We start from the raw sequence: 17,978 nt of genomic DNA, 5'->3' as shown, positions 1-17,978 counted from the left end.
TGTTAATATTCTCTCCAGAAACTGAAGACGCTGAAATAAACAGTGTCTGATACACAGTCGGCCTAGTTCATTATAGAGTCATTCGGTTTGACATTTCAGCAATAAATCCACAATTTAATGTGACAGACACAATATTGGTGATGAAAACACTGATTTCAAACAGCTGTTCAGGCTTAGCTCCCTTTTCCCTTTTTAAAAACACAGATGCACTAATGTAAGGAGACATAAGCAGAGAAACATCCAGAGCATTGCAACATATTGAGATTGAGCAGAAACAGTTTAATGGAAGGATGACATTTACATTCAAAAACAGTGAGAGAAAACGTTTGATAATTGTGTGACACGCCATGGATGTCTAGTCTGCTCACAGCACTATATGTCACATTATGCGTGTTTCTGATAGAAAGCACACTTTTTAAGAAGGCTGGAGCCATGCTTCTACTGCAGTTCTATTCCTCTTTTATCACGTGTGAAAACCCTTTCTACAACAAAAAAAGTGACATTAAAGATGAATATTTGATTTTCGGGCAGAATGGAGATAACACAAGCACAGCCTCCTGAGGCAAATGAACATCTTTGCACATCTTTGTTATCTTGTCTTAAATAGTCAGGGAGTGCGAAATACAATTACAATCCATCAATCTGAAAGCTTAGCCATGAGAAGAGAAGAGAAGAGAAGAGAAGAGAAGAGAAGAGAAGAGAAGAGAAGAGAAGAGAAGAGAAGAGGGGAAGGCATGGCAGAGGAGGAGAGCTGCTCGAGTGTGAAAACAGAGGGGAAAGAAGCAATAAAGCAAGCAGGTCTGCTGCCTTGTTTTCCAGACAGGCAGGTAGGTAGAGCTATAATGTGTACCTTTCAGAGGGTAATGGCGGAAAATAAAGGACCTCTTACGGAGTTCAGCTCTTCAGCAGTTGAAGGAGGACATTTCAAGTGATTTGCCACTATTTGGTGGGTGGTTTAATATGGCTTTCCTCTTCTTCTTTGAAGGCTTGCAAGCATGCTGCGAGCTACGGATGAAAAGGAATTTCTTGTTTGCCTCTCAAAGACAAGTTGGGACTGAGGTCGCTTAATAGATTTAACTAGAGCAGCGACTTGGGACAGAACTGAAACACATGCTTATTAGCGGCATAGACTTGACTTCTGTTTGTTTTCCTGTGCCATATTTCCTTCCACTTAATTTCTCCTTTCACTCTTTGAATCTACAGCTTTTCTCTGCATTGATTTTACCTCCACATCTTTTGAGGAAAGATCAGAAAACACCAAAAAAAAAAAAAAAAAAAAAAAAACAGGCATAATTTTACAGAAATACAAACTGGTGGTGCGTCACAATCAAGCTCCGTCACCAGCACCATCAGCCCAAACCCCCACCCCACTGAAGTTCAGAGCCGCGCTCGTCTCATGCACTTCCAATCCTATTTTTAACTCCCAAACAGTTTCCCCACTGCTAACCAAATTACACTCAGCAGACAGAATAGACTCAAACCTCCAAAGGATCTGAATTAATTTGCGGGTGGCATGTCAGAAAGCTCATTACCTTCCCCAAGTGAACAATCTTTGTCTTCATCTGTTATTTCCTCGTCCATTGCACTTTGGGATCAACACACACACACATACAGTGACGGTGAAAGAGTGAAGCTGGCAGAATCAGCGAACTGCTTGCTTGGAGATTCCAGACGTAGCTCACGTGGAAAAGGGGGCTTGAGATAGGCCCTGCCCCACAGCCCCAGGATAGACTGGTGGGGATTTAGAAAGTCAACTGCATTCCAGGACACAGAGTGACTAGCCCCTCACCCTCAGGCTAAAAGCTCCTCTGCTGCCATGGAGGGGTCCTGGACTGAATGCAAATGTACGTGAGAGAGGATATGGAGCGCTGCAAAAGAAGAAACACATCATCCCCTCTTAAAACTGGACCCTGAGACTAACAGGTGTCAGTCAAACTGTCTGACAAACACACATATAGAGTACACACACACACACACACACACACACACACAGAGAGAGAGAGAGGGAGGGAGAGAGAGTCTGTTTATCAGGACTTTGTCTGCAAGCTGTCTCTTGTTTAACTCTCTGTCCCTGCAGAGGGGCCCACCAGACACGAGTATGCATCCAAATGTGTCATAACCTACTTCTGAGCCACATCCAAACTGCTCTCAGCGCATGGCAGCCAGCTAATATGTGATCGAGTTATCTGATCAACACGACAGACTAAGACAAGCCTCAGTCCTGCAGGCAACGTTGTTTCCAATTAGGGACCTCGCGGGAGACACCGCAGTCTTTGTGTTCGCTGCTACTCTGGGGTTTATGAAAAGCAACAATGTCCTGTTTGCCTGACAGTCAGCAAACATGCTCGCCAGCTTCATATATTGTGCAAACACGTCACTGCATGCAGGTCTATAGCGGATGTATGTGTGCTGATGCAAAGGACGAGCAGGCGGGGGGGTGTGGGCTGCGATACTGCATGAGATCATTTCTTTGCAGCTGCTGATGTAAGTGACCTGATCAAAATGTGCAAGACGAAGGCGCGAATTGACATACCTTAACAGGAAAAACGTGAGGGGATCAATGGCCCGGTTTGTGGGCCATGTAATTGAAAGCGGTGGAGTGAGCGCATGGACAAACACAACGCAGCAGCTGACGGATAATGTCTAACATATGGAGACAAGTCTTGCTTCCACCCACTTTCTGTCTGCTTTCACCGGCTCACATGCTCAGGCACTTAGCCACAATAGGCTGACAGCAGGGCAATAGACAGGGATCATGTCATTTAATTATACTGTGGAATTGAGTTAGCTTCATGCTATGGTCATCATTCAACTCCAAGAGTTGTTCTGTGACAAAATGTTGTAATTTCTGTTTTTACTTTACCTGAAAATGCCTCATTTGTTACTGCATGAATGATTTCCTATGTTTCCCAGAATTATATGCAATAACCCCTGGACTCAGCAAATCCGATGAGAGAGCAGCGGCTATAGCACAGTAAAAATGGTATTTAAGCCTTTTCTGATATACTTTTCCCTGTATTATGCAGGAAAGAAAGCAGGCAAAACAGCCCAGAAACAAGAACTGACTTCACCTACAGGCCAAATAGCTGCTATGTTTTATAGCATATATTTATTTAACTATCCTTAAATATTTTATAACATTTCTGGAAAATGACATTTGACACACGGCAAACCTAATATTTGAGGTGCTATCAGGGCTTTTGCTTTTGCTCCAACATTTACAGTACGCGAGATATTCGACAATATATAATCCAAAGTCCACTCAAAGGTGGTCTGAAATTTGAAATCTGGAGAAATGCCACTGAAATTGTTACATTTTCATCTTAGCCATAGCAGTTAGTGTCAGTGCAGTGACACAAACATCACAACCAACCAACAGGTCAGCCTTTGCAAGCCCAAAGTCATAATTAAAGCAGCTCCTCCAAACCAACAATTACATCCTGTGGTCTGAACGACCTGCCTCACTGCACTTTTACTGTCAGCGTTCCAGGCCAAAAAATGACCTCCTTCCTCCAGAGCGTCACAGGGGATCTGCAAGTGAATTGTGTCTCGCTCCAGCAGCTTAAGAATGTGGCTCGCTCTTTTAACAGCTGCTGGTGTTGAGTAAATGATGGTGCTCTCAGTTGAAAGACAACATGAAACACTTGCCCATGAGCACCCAGGTCTTATGAGGAGCAGGGCCTCCTGCTGTTTGCAGTTACTCTCTGGTTGTCACTTATTTATGGAGGAATGTACCCCTATGTGCACTCCCACTCTCCCCTACTATTACTGTCCCATATGCAGTTAGATACAAAGCCCTGTTGTGTGCAATAAAAGCAGGGCTTGCATAGCAATACCCTGAAGCCATGCACAGCGTGTACACAATGACAGCACTGGTCCACTGTTGAGTATCTGACAGTATTTTTATTATGGAAAACTTATCAGAGTTGGGATATCAGATGATCCGTTCATGTGGAACTGAGCCAGAGTGTACAAAAAGGATCTTATTTAAATACGATTAGAATAAATTAAGCTTCTAATACACTGCAATAATATCCAATTTAACAAGTCATCTGGACTATTACTGAGACTTAAAATGTGGTTTGAAAAATGACCCCTTAGAAGGTTTTTAGCCATACTAACAGAGGTGCAGTCTGTTGGTCGGGTGGGCCACCACCTCAGTAAATGTTGAAATTCTGAAACTTTATCTCTAGCAACACCATAAAACCGTATTTGCTGTTTTGAATGAAATGCCTTGACAACTACTGGATGCACTGCAGAGGTGGGAATTAGGCCTTAGGCCTAGGATCAGTTTGCTGATGTGAATCTTTTTATATTCATATTCATACGTTTTTTCTTTCTTGCAATGTCTTCATTTCAGTGGTACATTCAGTCAAATATTCAGTTCAGCAATGTTAGCAAATGCAAGCATGCTATCACCCTAGACCAAAATTGTTTACTTTATACCTGCTAATAAACAGCATGTTAGCATTGTCACTGTAAGCACGTTAGCTCAAAGTACTCCCGCGCAGCCTTGTTATAGCAGCTGTAGCCCCTTATTTTATGACTTCAAACAAAATGCATGCAATATATATGCATATATTCTTGGGTATCATAATGTAATTATTAAAAAATGTTTTAATACACTCCAACTCATACATCAGTGAACAAACGCATCGCTGTTCACACCAACGTCAGTTCAGCAATGTTGGCATGCTAAGACCAAGACTGTTAACATGGCAAACATTGTATTCATATATATGCACATATTCTTGGGCATCATAATGAATTAATTTGGTTAATAACATGAAATAACATAATCCCATACAGTTGTTCGAAATCGATATTTTAAGACCCAAAACTAGAGCGGTGGCTTGTAAGAACTGATCAAAACTCTGGACATATTTGCCCTCTCCTCTGCATCTTGTGCCCAAAGAACCTTTGTTTTCCCAACAGTCATCCTCCCTGTACCAGACAGAGACCACCCGACTCCATGACCTTCAATTATCACGTTACTTTCTTCCGCTCACAGCCAGCGCTGCACACTGACCCTGCCAAGCTACAGCAGAGGGCTAATGTGAGAGTCTGCGGAGGTGACCCGCACAAAAGCCCACAGAAAAAGACGCTGACTGCTACACCGACTTGCCACTGATTGCTGATCTGACAGATAAGATCCTTCCGTGCAGGTAACTGACACCTGAATTTGCAAATGCCCCCGCAATGCAGCCCGGCCACATTTTTCACACCAAACTCACACACATATTTGCACACAAACACAGACATTCATGCACTAACACTCACATTCAGGAAATGTCTGACTTCCTATCCGGGTATCTGTTTCACCCTTTGCATGTTCAAGCCATAAAAAACTACAACTTCCAGGCATGTCAACACTTTTGAATTTTGCACACAATGGGAAAAACATGCCTTTTGTGAAAGTGATTCCTCACAGAGAGAAGGGGAAAATAAAAAGCCTTTCATGAACAGAAGGGGTTTCATTTCTAGTTTAGCCTCAGGCTTGCTGCCAAAGTAAATTGTCCACATATGAAGTCCACCAATCGCAGAGAGCATGGTGAATGAGGTGACCTTAACCCCCAAGTCCCTCCCTCCAATGGGCTGTGGGTCAGTGCTGCTTTGTTTTCATTTGGGAGGTTGATTATATGAGTTTCAGGTCAGAATGTCACAATTCCTGCAGAACAACAGGCTGTTGTGATGTGTTTTCCTTTCTTTATGCTGTCTTAGCACAGAACCAGTGTTAATTGATTCAGTATGAATTTTTTCCCATGAATTTTTATTATTTGATCAAATAATTCCGACACTCTCCTTCATGATCGAAACACCATCTCCTCTCTGTGTGTTTATGTGGCCCATTGACTCACAATGCTTGTGTCTACTGTGAGAGCATTTGCCGTTTGCTCTGTCCATGTGAGATAGTGTAAACAGATACCATTGTTTCTCAGCTGTCCTCCTCAAGTAAACATGTCCTCCCCTTCAGGAATAAAACACCATCAAATAAAACACCACATATGAATTATACATACGACGCTGACAGATGAAATCTCATTAGCAGCTCAAAAAAAGTTGCTTGTCGCTGTTTTGACTCCTCAGCAGCACATGGTGGGATTTTCCTCTTCTTCTCATGTTTTTTGTACCCCCCCCCCCCCAATCTATTCTTCCCTCTATCTCTCACCTAATGAGGCATCTCCCAGCTGCTGTGCTGCTCTTAATAAACACTGGTCCCCACCCTGTTAGCTTAGACCACAGCAACATCTGTCTCAGCTCAGACTTGCAGACACCCAGACCTCTGTGGTACATGCACTGATTGCACTGCACCTTTCAATTAAGATACATGTGTGTGTGGATATGCACAATAAGAATGTGTGTGTATGTGTGTGTGGACAGATACACAGGCCCATCCAGACTTTCCACCCTGCTGAAGCCTTATAAACAGACAGGGCTGCCAACCTGACAGGCAGTCGGCCAAAAGATATGAGTTACAGACGTGTGGTCTGGAGTGTGAGTGTGGGTGTAAGTGCTGGGAATAGTAGCAGTGGTGGGGTGAGCGGATGCGATATCAAAACAGCTATGGAACAGCAGAGAATGTGACGGCTTGACGTCGCAAAATAAAGGTTAAATATACATCCATCACACAGGAGACTCCCAGAATATTCAAGTAAGGCTCTTTTACTGTAGCTGAAGCCAATGGGGCATGGCAAATTGATTTTTACTGCTGCTTTACCTCCAAGTGGAATTGCTTATCCTGAGTGGGTGAGGCTTGTAGATCTTTAACTCAAGTGAAACGTTAATACCCTTCCTACTGAATGGACTACAACTTCGATAAAGTTTAACTCTCTGGGATAAGGCTGCTCCACTGTCCTCGTGGAAATAAATAAGACTTAAATCCTGGGTAAAATCACTATTCGCATGTCTGCAAATCAGTCAATTTGCTCTTGGTCTTCCTCAGCCTCCCTCAGCCCTCCTTCTTCTCCTGCCACTGAAAGACAAACAAAGCAAATGAGCTGAGGGGAGCTGAGAGACGAGCCGCCGGCAGAGCAGGCCTGGTTCTGATACTTCCCTCTAAGACAGCCAGAGGACAACTCAAACAAACAGCTCTGTTTATTGGCCGGCTCCACTCCTCAGCACAAACGCCGTGTCTGCCTGCTACCCCCCTCTCTGACACGCATCAGCCCCGGATCAATCCGAGGCAAATAAACACGCTATTGCCTCCTCTGTCCTAAAGAAGTTGATGCTACTTTTGAGGTGCACTGCATTTTCATCACACCAGGGGGTGCTGTTGAACATGCACCAGGCATGTTGTGCAAAGATGAGGAGGAAATTACCGAGTGTGTGCCTGTGGATGTGAGTGTGTGAAAGAGAAAATAAGAATATAGTGTGTGTGTTTGTGTGCCTCCTCAATCTTGCACAAGGAAATAAGCTCTGCAATATTTCCTTTGTCATTTATTAACTGAGACACTAAGTGCTGCTTAATGAAGCGGCATGTTTGTCAGTGCGTCTCTGTGTGCAACTGTGTGTGCGTGTGCATACAAGTGCACATGTGTTTGCCAGTAAACCCAGGCAGTGTGTACACTTCATTAACTCGTGGCCAGAGTAGGTGTAAGTGAACCTAGCCACCGGCTCAGATGTCTGCTGGTCTCCCGTGACAACCGTCTCTGGGCCAACAGTGAGTCCAATGGCGTCCTGAGGGGAAGGGGATGGAGAGATGCTGGGAACAGCTGCGGCTGGGAGGAGGGAGGACATCCACCCGGGAGCCACAGCGGAAGGATTTGCTACCTCTTCTCCCCTGCTGAACAGAAACTTGTTCTTTGGAACGAGACTCGCTCCGGGCCGGCCGCCTCCTGAGAACCAGAATCTCCTGAGGTGATCCAGTCTAAACCCACTCCCTGGGTAAAACGTAAGAGGGCACCGGGCTAGAAAATATTTCAGCGCAGTTAATTTAATCACACCAAATCCCCAGTGTGAGTGACTCATCTGTTAAACAGCCTGCTAAGTGTGACAAGGGCTGGGTATCATTTGAAAATGTTTAAAACTAGGGAACGATTCGATATCTCAGTTTCAAAGGGGAAAAGGGATGGAAATATTCAAATTAAAAATGAAACATTAGAGTAATCACTCGGTAACATGAAATACAATTCAACAGCACCACAAAATACAGCCTCTGTATGGCTATAAAGGCGAACAACCAGCTCTCTAAAACAGTTTCAAGAAAAACAACATTATAACCTTCATGCATGGCTGCTGTATGCATGTAGACTTCACTACTTATGGACCTAATAAGCTGGCTGGCTTTTTTCTTTCTTTTGGGGAGAACTGATCCTTTAAGCCTGTAGCTGCCCCCGAGTCCATCATCCCTCTGCTGAACTCTGGCCATGTAATGATAATTTCACTGTGGACATCAGCTCTGTTTCACTGCAGCCTGTCCATCAGCCTGCAGAGTGTTGCCTCAGCATTGCAACAGGCATGAAGTGAGAAAAAGTTGAATTCTCAGGCCTCTCTCCAACTGTGTGCTTGTTGATAAGTTATCTCTAATCTGTTTTGGCAAGTTTTCTGTGTCAACAGATTCAAAACAAGTGCACACAGCAGAAATTGGGCACACAAGCGTGTATGGCAACTAAATGACACGGCTTTCTTTGCACAAGCGTAAAACACAAAAGGGAAGCACCTGCTCTTATTGTCATGTGATAATTAGCTGCAGTAGGGCACATTTTAAGACAGGTGTACATGAAGACGCGCTGGAGATATAACAGCAAAGTCCAGAGCAAATTAAAGCAACTTTAGTCCCCTTTGCTGCAGTGAGTTAACTATGCGTTCAGCCTACACATGGCTTCCATTTAAATATGTCTTTCAATATGCCTGCTCCCTCACAAGTTTATTAAAAAGTGATTGCGCTGCAATTGACTCTCTTCATAGTGATAAGCAGCTTAGGGCCCGGACTTGCCAGCCAGTCAATCATGTCTTCCTCACTTTCCCCTCTGCACTGCGTATCTCTTCCTCTCCCTCCCTTTTTCTCCGCATGCTAGCACAGCGTAGCCAGCGTAAACTTAAAGCTTATTACAGCCCGGCAGCTCAGGAATACAAAAAAGTGAAATGCGTTACTGAATCACATAATACCAAATCAGCATTTGTCACACCAAAACTGGCATTAGGCTGAAGAATAAAAGGTATTATTTATTATTGTAGGTATGTATTATCTTAAAATGTGCCACTCAAATCTCCTCCAATTGCATTATACTCTTAAAAAAAAGACAAGGCTAAGTGTTTACATCTGCGTGTGCTACGAAGCTGATGAGGCTGGAGCCTGCTATGGAAGAGGTGAGTGCTGCTGGAGCTGATAAGTGGTGCAGGTGGTGGATGGATGTGAAATAGGCCCCGTGGAGGGGGAGCCACTCTGAGAATCCTGGGAACAGTAGTGCCTCTGTCCCAGTCTTTATCTGAAAAACCTGCTGTGTGCTGTCCGTGTGTCTGTGGCTGTGTGTCCTGGTATGGATGTGTGTGTGTGTGGGGGGGTCAGTGGGTGGACTGTAGCCAAGCTTAAGGCTCTGTGGACCGGAGGAAGGTTTGTGAATGTGGACCAGCTTGGCCAGACCTATTCAGAGGGAGGGAGAAAATGCCTTAAAATATGCATAAACTGTAACAGTGTAGGCTAAGTGCATTATTTCTCCTCACACTGTGTAAATACTGGGAATATTAATGATATCTAGTTCACTTAAAAACTGAAAAAATAGATTGCATGGATATGTAAATATTTTTCAAGAGGAGGCTTGTTAGCAGAATCACAAGAACGCAGGTGATCAAGTTGAGGGGAAGAAACAACACCAGCTTTATTATTATAGTGTGGTTGCAGCAACGGAAATGTTGCAGCTTTCCCATGGGAGAGAAGGAGAAAAAGGGAGTGCCTGCAAAGTTTCATAGTTTCACCACAGTGGGGCCATAAGGCACAGCCAGGCAGCGGTACAGGTCCAGGATGTATGGATGGCAGAGGAGTTACTAAGTGGGAACAATGCTGACTGCACAGCAGTGCCAGTGATTGATTTTACTCACATGAAACAGTTACCTGGCATCATGTTGCCTCCTGGTGTTATGGGCCTCTGTACTGCAATTTTCTGCAACAGCTGTGAAGACTTCATATTTTGGACCTAATTTAACACTGTACTAAATTGCTCAGCTCCTCCTCCTTGCAGCACAGTGGGCTACTTTAATGACCTTTACTATAAAAATTTAAGAGGGGATGCAACAGGCCAGGCCAGGCACTGGGACTCCTTATTACAGAGACGACTAAAGTCACAACTGTAAAGCTGCTCCAATCAATATTTTTATAGGAACTGTAATTGTCTTGCAAATGAAAAGTCACAGGTTTAATGTCTGCAATAGTCAGTGTGTCCATTAACAGCTGTGCCCACCTGTAATGAAAATCTACCTGCTCACCATTAACAGTGTATTATGCATGTAGAGCACTGATATGCTAGCTGTGCAAAGTGATGAAAAAGGCCACTGTTATGTCCCACCGGCATGACCTCCCTGGCTTGAAATGGATGCTTGGCGCAGCATGGTCTGCACCAAAAGAAAGTAAAGTAGAAACTACTCATGTGGACAGGCACAAAGCCCTTCCTTCATGTGCTATTAAGTTAGTTAAATGCTAATGCCCTCAGGGCTAGTCTTATAAGGCTCTCTCCTCGTTGGGAGAGTCAGCTCTGCTTACCCTTTGCTCCGTGGCAGAGGCGGGAACAGGTTTGAAATATATTTGTTTTAGCACAAGTCTAAAAATAACCCCGGGAAAAAGCACACAAGACACAACGGCTCCACGACTTCAGAGGAGGAAAAGACATTTTCAGAGATCCTACTATTTCAGCCTCAGGAGCTGGCCAGACTCTACCGGCCTGCAAGTACTCTGATTGGTTATTAATGACATCATCCCCTGGGCCAGTCCTCCTCCCAGCCCGACGATGTCATCAGTGCTGAAGCATCTCAGTGATGTAATGCAGGGAGGGCCATGACAAGCTCTCAAGTAGCACCCCTTATTTCTGCCTCTCTCTCCTCTTCTCTCATCCCTCTCTCCATCTTTTCTCTCCCTTCCTGCCCATCAGCTGCTTCCAGATTAAAATCCCTTCTCACCTGTTTATTAGCGCTCAAATACGGGCCGCAGATTTGCAGTTAAGCCCGGAGCTATTAAGGGCTCTTTCTAAATGGCTTCTGAATGGACGAGGAGAAATGACAGAAGGAGAGCATTTACATCTGCTAATCCTGTCTGCGTCCTGCAGCTGTAATTAAAATATGGATCAGAGATCACGGCCGCTATTTTTCTTCCCACAAGGTGTGAGTAAAGACAGGAAAACCCAGGTGGGCATGACATCATTAAATTGTAGTTATAATCACAGCGGATAAAGAGCCCTTCTGTGCACTTAGACACATACAACTGCAAGACAGAGTGTGATGAGCCTCAAACACAGACACAACCTCTAACTAACAAAAACAGCGCACTTTAACACAAGTTCACGCAAATGTACAGTCCTACATTTGAATGTTATGTCACTTTGTACCCATTTGATTTATCAAGACCATTTCATGTTTTTGGCAAGGCCTTCACATCTGTTTTTTAATCACAATTTGTGAGTGTGTGTGTGTGTCTGTGTGTGTGTACATACGTGTCCTGGGCAAACATCCAGAGCTCAAGCGGATTAGCGAGGGGACTCTACCCTGATCAAAGCAGCACAGAATCCAGCTTACTGGGACATACTGTGTTACACATAACCCCCATGGAAATGATACTGTACATGCTGCACACCCACCGACAACTGCAGTGCAGCACGGACCCTTTAAAGGGAACACTTTAAGACATCTTCTCATCATCTAGACAAATGGAAATCAGAGAACTGACACTCAAACTAAGGGCTGTCATCAAGTTTGAAGTGTGCAGCTGCTCCATAGAAACTGTGCCGATTAATAGCCCAAAGAGAATCTATCGGTTGCTTCTGGAAGAGCACAGAGGAGAGACTTTCCCTCAGTGGTGCAGATGCATTTTTGATTCAGAGTTTACAGCAGCACGCTAACAAAATGAAGCCTGATGTAGCCTTTGCCATAAAGTTGCTGAATAATATTTGATATTAACGACGGATGTGAAATGACGATGAATAATGTGAAAGGATTTGTTAGTTGTGACAAATCCACAGAGGATTATCACCTGACTCTTCCCCTCAACCCTCCAGTTCCAGGTAGGAGGTTTAACTACACCTTGACGGGTTTTCGTTGTAACTTTTGACATTATAGTCAATACAAGTGCTGGAACGATGTAAACACAACACACACAATAGATTTGCGATGAAAACAATGATTAGTTACAAACCTGCTTTCCGATAATTCACTTAAAGCCTTGCTGCGCATCTGCAGCTTCTTCGTGGGTCTGTCACGATTATTGGACGACTTTAATTGGGCCACGCTGATACCAAGTAAGACATGTATTATGGATGCACTCCCAGTAAATTCAGATTGAGATAGTGACTGTAATTAAGTCATTCCCCAGCTCCACAGAGAGTCCTCCATCAAACTGTCTGAGCTTGACTGAGAGACCAAATGGGACGTGTCTGAGTCTAATAATAAAAGGCCTCCTCAGCCACGGCTGGGGTCTGTCCGCCTGAGCAGCGACAGAGCAGCGTTTGGCTAAATTTGCAGGAAGCTTTAACACATATTAACATCCTAATATGTGAATAAGGCATGTAAGGCGCATTCCTCCTTCTCAGAGGCTTATTGTCTGACTGGCAGTCTGCTGGCCCGACGGGCAAAGCGCCGCATTTCAACACAGCCGCACGTGCACACCCCTGCAGATAGCTGATACAGTACCCCGCTCCTTCCCTCGGCTTCATTATGTACGCAGTGAGATGGTTATTTTGTGATGCCTCTGTGGCTAACCACCGTCATCCACCACCTAATGGCTTTAGCATGTGCTTGGCAGCCCATTGGCTCCAGCGGTCTCAGATCTTAGAGAGCTGAAATGAAGCAGTGCATTGTTGTGCCGCTGCCTGGGAGGACACACACTCTTGTGAAAGGAAAACCTGACGGGAAGGAAACTTCGAAACAAAGTGCTAAGAAAAGGCGATAAAGGGTACAAGGGGAAGGAACGGTGTGTGTTAAGGGGCTGTTTCCCTTCTTCCTGCCATTATAAAAACTGATGGAAATGTTCAGAACTTTGTGGAATGTCCTGTGGCCTTGAATTTTAAGGTAGAAGCAGAGCTGGATCTTGGGGGAATGGAAACTCTAAGCAAACCAATTACTAGCCGTAGTTTTCCTCCATTTATGGGAAATGTAATGATAGACTGGTAAACCTTAAGACTGCCTCATTATAGATATTATCTGTAAAGACGAGCTTTAAAATATAATGTTTCTCAACATGTCTTGTGAAGGAGCTTTTCAGCTAAAAACTCAGACGAGACCCCGTCACTACTGGGCAAGCTAAAACGGAAAATATCTAAGACCTATTATGATTTTCAGCCATAAAGACTAAAATATTACAAAAATATTTTCACACTGGGGACATATTTATCTTTTATTAACACTGGCAAACCATTGAACCGTATTCAGGATACTGAGGTGAAGCAGAAAGGTAAAAGACCTCCACTCTGACACTGAAAATGTCAGGTTTTACAAGACAGCTTTCATTACTCTGAGGGGAGCCTGGGGTGGAATAGCTCACTGGCACAGGAGTGCAGTCTGGACCAGAAGATAGAGGTAATAAAAAGTTTAAAAAAAACTGATTATTTATTAACTGAAAAGGTTCTGCAAAGAGACGCACATCACAGAATATCAATTCAGGAGATATTCTAGATGTTTTTAATGACAGCAAATTCAATGAAAAGACAAAATATACAATAAAACAATAGGTTGTTTACAAAGTCTTGTATATTCCTGTGTCATAATCCTCTATTGTTGTCCAAGAACACATGCATGAGCCACACCATTGCACAGGATGACACCGTCCTCACTGTAGTTTATTTGAGCCCTGTCTCCTTCCCAGGGCATCAAATATCAACATGTTATCATGCTCCTCTGTGCACAGGGTTCCCAGATGTACCAGGCTTTAAACAAACTCTAATGCAAACATAGCGACTGCTCCACCCGACAGAGTAGAAAGAGCAACGAAGTCCTTCGACGGGTGGAGGTCAGGATAGAGAGTCACATGCAGAGACGGGGGTTCGTGTCCCGTGAGAAAACCAAAACTCAACATCTCTCCCTAAACCCAACCAAACTGCAAGCGCTTCACAGCAGCGGCCATGTGGCGACGTTAACCAGGTGTTCGGAAGGCTTTCTGTCAGGAAGACTTTACGCGTGGCACACGTATTTGACGAGCCGGGATGAGAACACGCTGTTTTTTTGGAGTTGACCCAACATACGCCGTCCTGGCTGAAAAAGGCCCCCAAACAACTACAACTACACTCCTGCCTGAGAGATGCTTGCTAAAAACGACAGCATCCAGCTGTTTTTAATTATTTAGCCTTTAAAATATGTATTCATGGGCAAAGATTTATGTCTTCAGTTGAAATGAATGGGCTGGGAAAGTATTGTGAGATTGTTGTTGGTTTTGGTCTTTTCATGGAATTTGTTCAGCCTTATCCTTTAATAAGTCTAAGAGTCTGCTGCCGTGCTAGTGACTTTGTGAGGCTGTAATGCTCACTGTAAGGAAAAACAAGCTGCTAGATGCACGACTCAAAGTACTGGACAAATTGAAATTTTGGTCCGATGACGGTGCTTGATGAAACAATCAGCCTGCTGGTGACGCTGGAGGAAAAGTCAGGCCATCAGCAAAGTTAGGAGTCGTCCTATGGTCTTCATGAATGTCTGCACTAAAAGTTGCTCTCAAGATATTTGACAAAAAACTAAAGATCTCAATCTCACAGTGTCAGGAGGAAAACTCAGGGGATTATCAAAGTCAGTAGGAGTCATCCTGTGGGGACCATGAATGTCAAAAGCATTAAAAAGTTGAGGTATTTTAGTCTCAACCAAAGTGGTGGACCAATCAACCCACAGGCCAGCGTTGCCATCTGCAGAGCCACACCACTAAAGTGGCTTTGAAACTAGCACTGCAGCCACAAAACTTTCCTACCACCAAATGCTTTAACTATCACGTGCGAACAAATCTGTTATCAGCTGCAATGCGGATTTGAAGTTAAGAGGTGTCACACTCGTATAATCCTACTACAACTACTTAAATAAAGTCCTCAGAGTAAACAGACTGGATTCCGTGCCTTCACGTATCCCTGCACGTTGCAAAAGTAGCAACTCTCCGTGTGCATCATTACATTTAGCCTGAAATAGTTTTATTTGATATACTGCTCTGCCGGGCCTCTTTCCAGTATTTACATGGTCTAGGCTATTATCAGTCCGAGCAGGAAGGGGTTCTTTAAACAGACCAAAACGGGCCATGCACAAGCAGAAGACAGGCTTCGTCAAAACTTCCAGCTCCAGAGCTCAGGTAGCTGCTGTTCCTGGAATAGCCCGGCTTAACGAAAACATCCTGTGTGTCACAGGCTTTGCAGAATATTTTCAGAAATAGGAGTTTTATAATCTCCACCGTGGCTAAATGAGAGTGTATTGAGTTTGTCGGGCTGCGGGGTAATTATGAAATCATGCCACGATAATGACTCATTAGCGAGCGGTCAATTCGGTCGATGGAGAACATAAGAAAGCAGCATCTAAGGAAAAAGGGCATGACACAGCAGGTTGTTAAATGGGGCTCAGGACTAAAGTCTCATCCATATTTATTGGGATTAGGCGGCTTTAATACTCAAATTCAGACTTTTCTTAATTAACAACGCTTTTATGGGGACAGAAAACCTCGAGTGCTTTCTCCGCTCTCAAAGAGAGAGAATGATGTAAGCAATCACAGTCTTACAAGCCTGACAGATACAGGCATCTTCAGATTTGTAGAGAAATTACTCCACTCTCATTTTTGCTGGAGGAAAAACATACAGCTCCTGTTTTATGTGAGCGCAAAGCATGTCTGTCAGCGGGCTAAAGCAGACCCGGTATGGTCCTGTGTGTTGCGGGAGGCACCGCGTCAAACCAAATGCTTAAAGGAGTGGACAGATGGGAGAGGCAGAGGGATGTTTACACAGGGAGGAAAGAGCTGGGGGGGTTAATAGCGACTGAGGAGCGTCAGTGCGGAGTCCGCTGGAGCCTCTCCCGCCTCCGTCTGAGCCTGTGGGTGGAGAACATTTGTCTTACCCCCTTTCTCATTATTGCCAGAGAAAGAGGTGATGGGCAAACATATGACTTCACTGAAGAGGTGGAGACAATGTAGTGTGTGTGGACGTCACCAGGGAATAAAAAGTAAGGAGAAAGATGATTTTCAACTTCTATGTCATCAAAATACGGCATTCCTGAGTTAAACAACAATTTTATGACCAATCACCAGATGTTTTACGGTGGTGCTCTCACCGTGGCCCCACCCGTTCGTAACTTAACTTTTCCAACATGCTCTCTGCAGCAAGGGCCCAGAAAAAAAAATCTAATTTTATGTCTTGGCAAATTTTCCATTCAGCTCCACCAGCATCACAACAGGAAGCATGATTTCCCTCTGTGGATAATCCTTGTCACAGCAAAGCCCACAGCGACGACTCCAGAAAATGCTGAGGTCTCACATAAGCCTGCAGCACAACAACAAAAGACAGCAACACCATCGTGTGTATCCGTTTTTTAGAACTTTTTTTCTGCACCCTGAGATGTTGCTTCAAAGCAAAAGTTGCTCTGTTCTGCTTTAGATTTCCTGCTCTTCCATTCAGACTAATATACAATAAAAAGGGAATGAGAAAGAGGGAAAACTGAGGAGTCTGACACTGATGAATCATTATTTATTAGTGAGTCACTGCCTTATTTAATCATTTTCTGCTGGTTTGTCACATTTCTTGCCATTCGATTGTTGACAGAAAGTCATTTCCCTTGCATCCAGGAGGAAAGCAGAAAGTCTATGCGTGCAGTAGAAATGGCTTATCTTCTGCTCCTATAAAGGTGGAGAAGATGAGGTGTTAAATACTGTACCTTCTTACCGTCACTGCAGAAATAGAAGATTTTTAAAGAGCTTCTTCAACTGTTCCACGGAAAATTATTTGGCTCAAACGAGGTCAATTTACGACGACTAGAAGTCAATTAATGTGATGGAGATTTTGTCTGATTACGCCTGGCAATCATCCGCACCTCTATCAGACTGAACTTGTTTTGACCATAAGCACAGCTTCTGGTCTAAGCTGAAAATCTTCACAGAGATCAAATATTTGCAGCTAATTGAGAATATAATTATGCCTCAGACAAAATCTTCAAGCTTACTGAGCAAATCTGTTAAAACGATACCAGCAGTGGATGCCTTACTGTCCCAAAAAGCTGCGAGATGACCCTGCGAAGGAAGTAGCTTGGCTGGCTTTGCTTTAAAGGGTCAGTTCACCCAAATGACAAACAACTTTTATCTTGTAGATTCATTATTGACACAGAAAAACCTCTTACTACAGGTTCCACTTATCATCACTGCAATGACATGTAGCTAGAATTACCACCTAGTGGCTGTATGCGTCCGCCAACCAGTCACGTAGCAGTTTCCATCCATGTCTGTCCAGACTCATATAATAAATGTAGGGAAGGAATTAAATAAAAGGCATTAAATGTACAGTGAATTATTGTACTGAATAACTTCCAGTGAGAAACAGGCTGTCTTCACTTAGAGGCTATTTTTCTGGATAGAAGATGTCATTACTTCATCATTTTATCCTGTGAGACGTTTGAGTTAAATGTTGTCACAATTAGCGTTTGACTTCTCGAGTTATGGCCTGAAAACGTGTTTTGTGAGGTCACAGGCCATCAAAATCAGTTCATCCTTGAGTCCGAGTGGACACTTGTGCCACACGTGAAGACGTTCCCTCAAGGTGTTCCTGAGATATCACGTTCACAAGAACGGGACGGGAAGACAACCTGGAAACATAATGCCTCCGGCCACGGCCGTCTCT

At 43.9% G+C, this 17,978-nt stretch overlaps 1 protein-coding gene across 10 annotated transcripts in view; it reads right to left on the bottom strand.

Moving 5' to 3' along the window:
- si:ch211-285f17.1 (sickle tail protein homolog) overlaps positions 1-17,978 on the bottom strand; it is a 108,359-nt gene that overhangs the window by 45,705 nt on the left and 44,676 nt on the right. The window lies entirely within an intron of this gene.

The sequence above is a fragment of the Chelmon rostratus genome, chromosome 20 (assembly GCF_017976325.1).
Source record: "Chelmon rostratus isolate fCheRos1 chromosome 20, fCheRos1.pri, whole genome shotgun sequence".
In the NCBI taxonomy this organism is placed as follows: Eukaryota; Metazoa; Chordata; class Actinopteri; order Chaetodontiformes; family Chaetodontidae; genus Chelmon; species Chelmon rostratus.
This window is presented reverse-complemented; position numbering and strand designations above follow the sequence as displayed.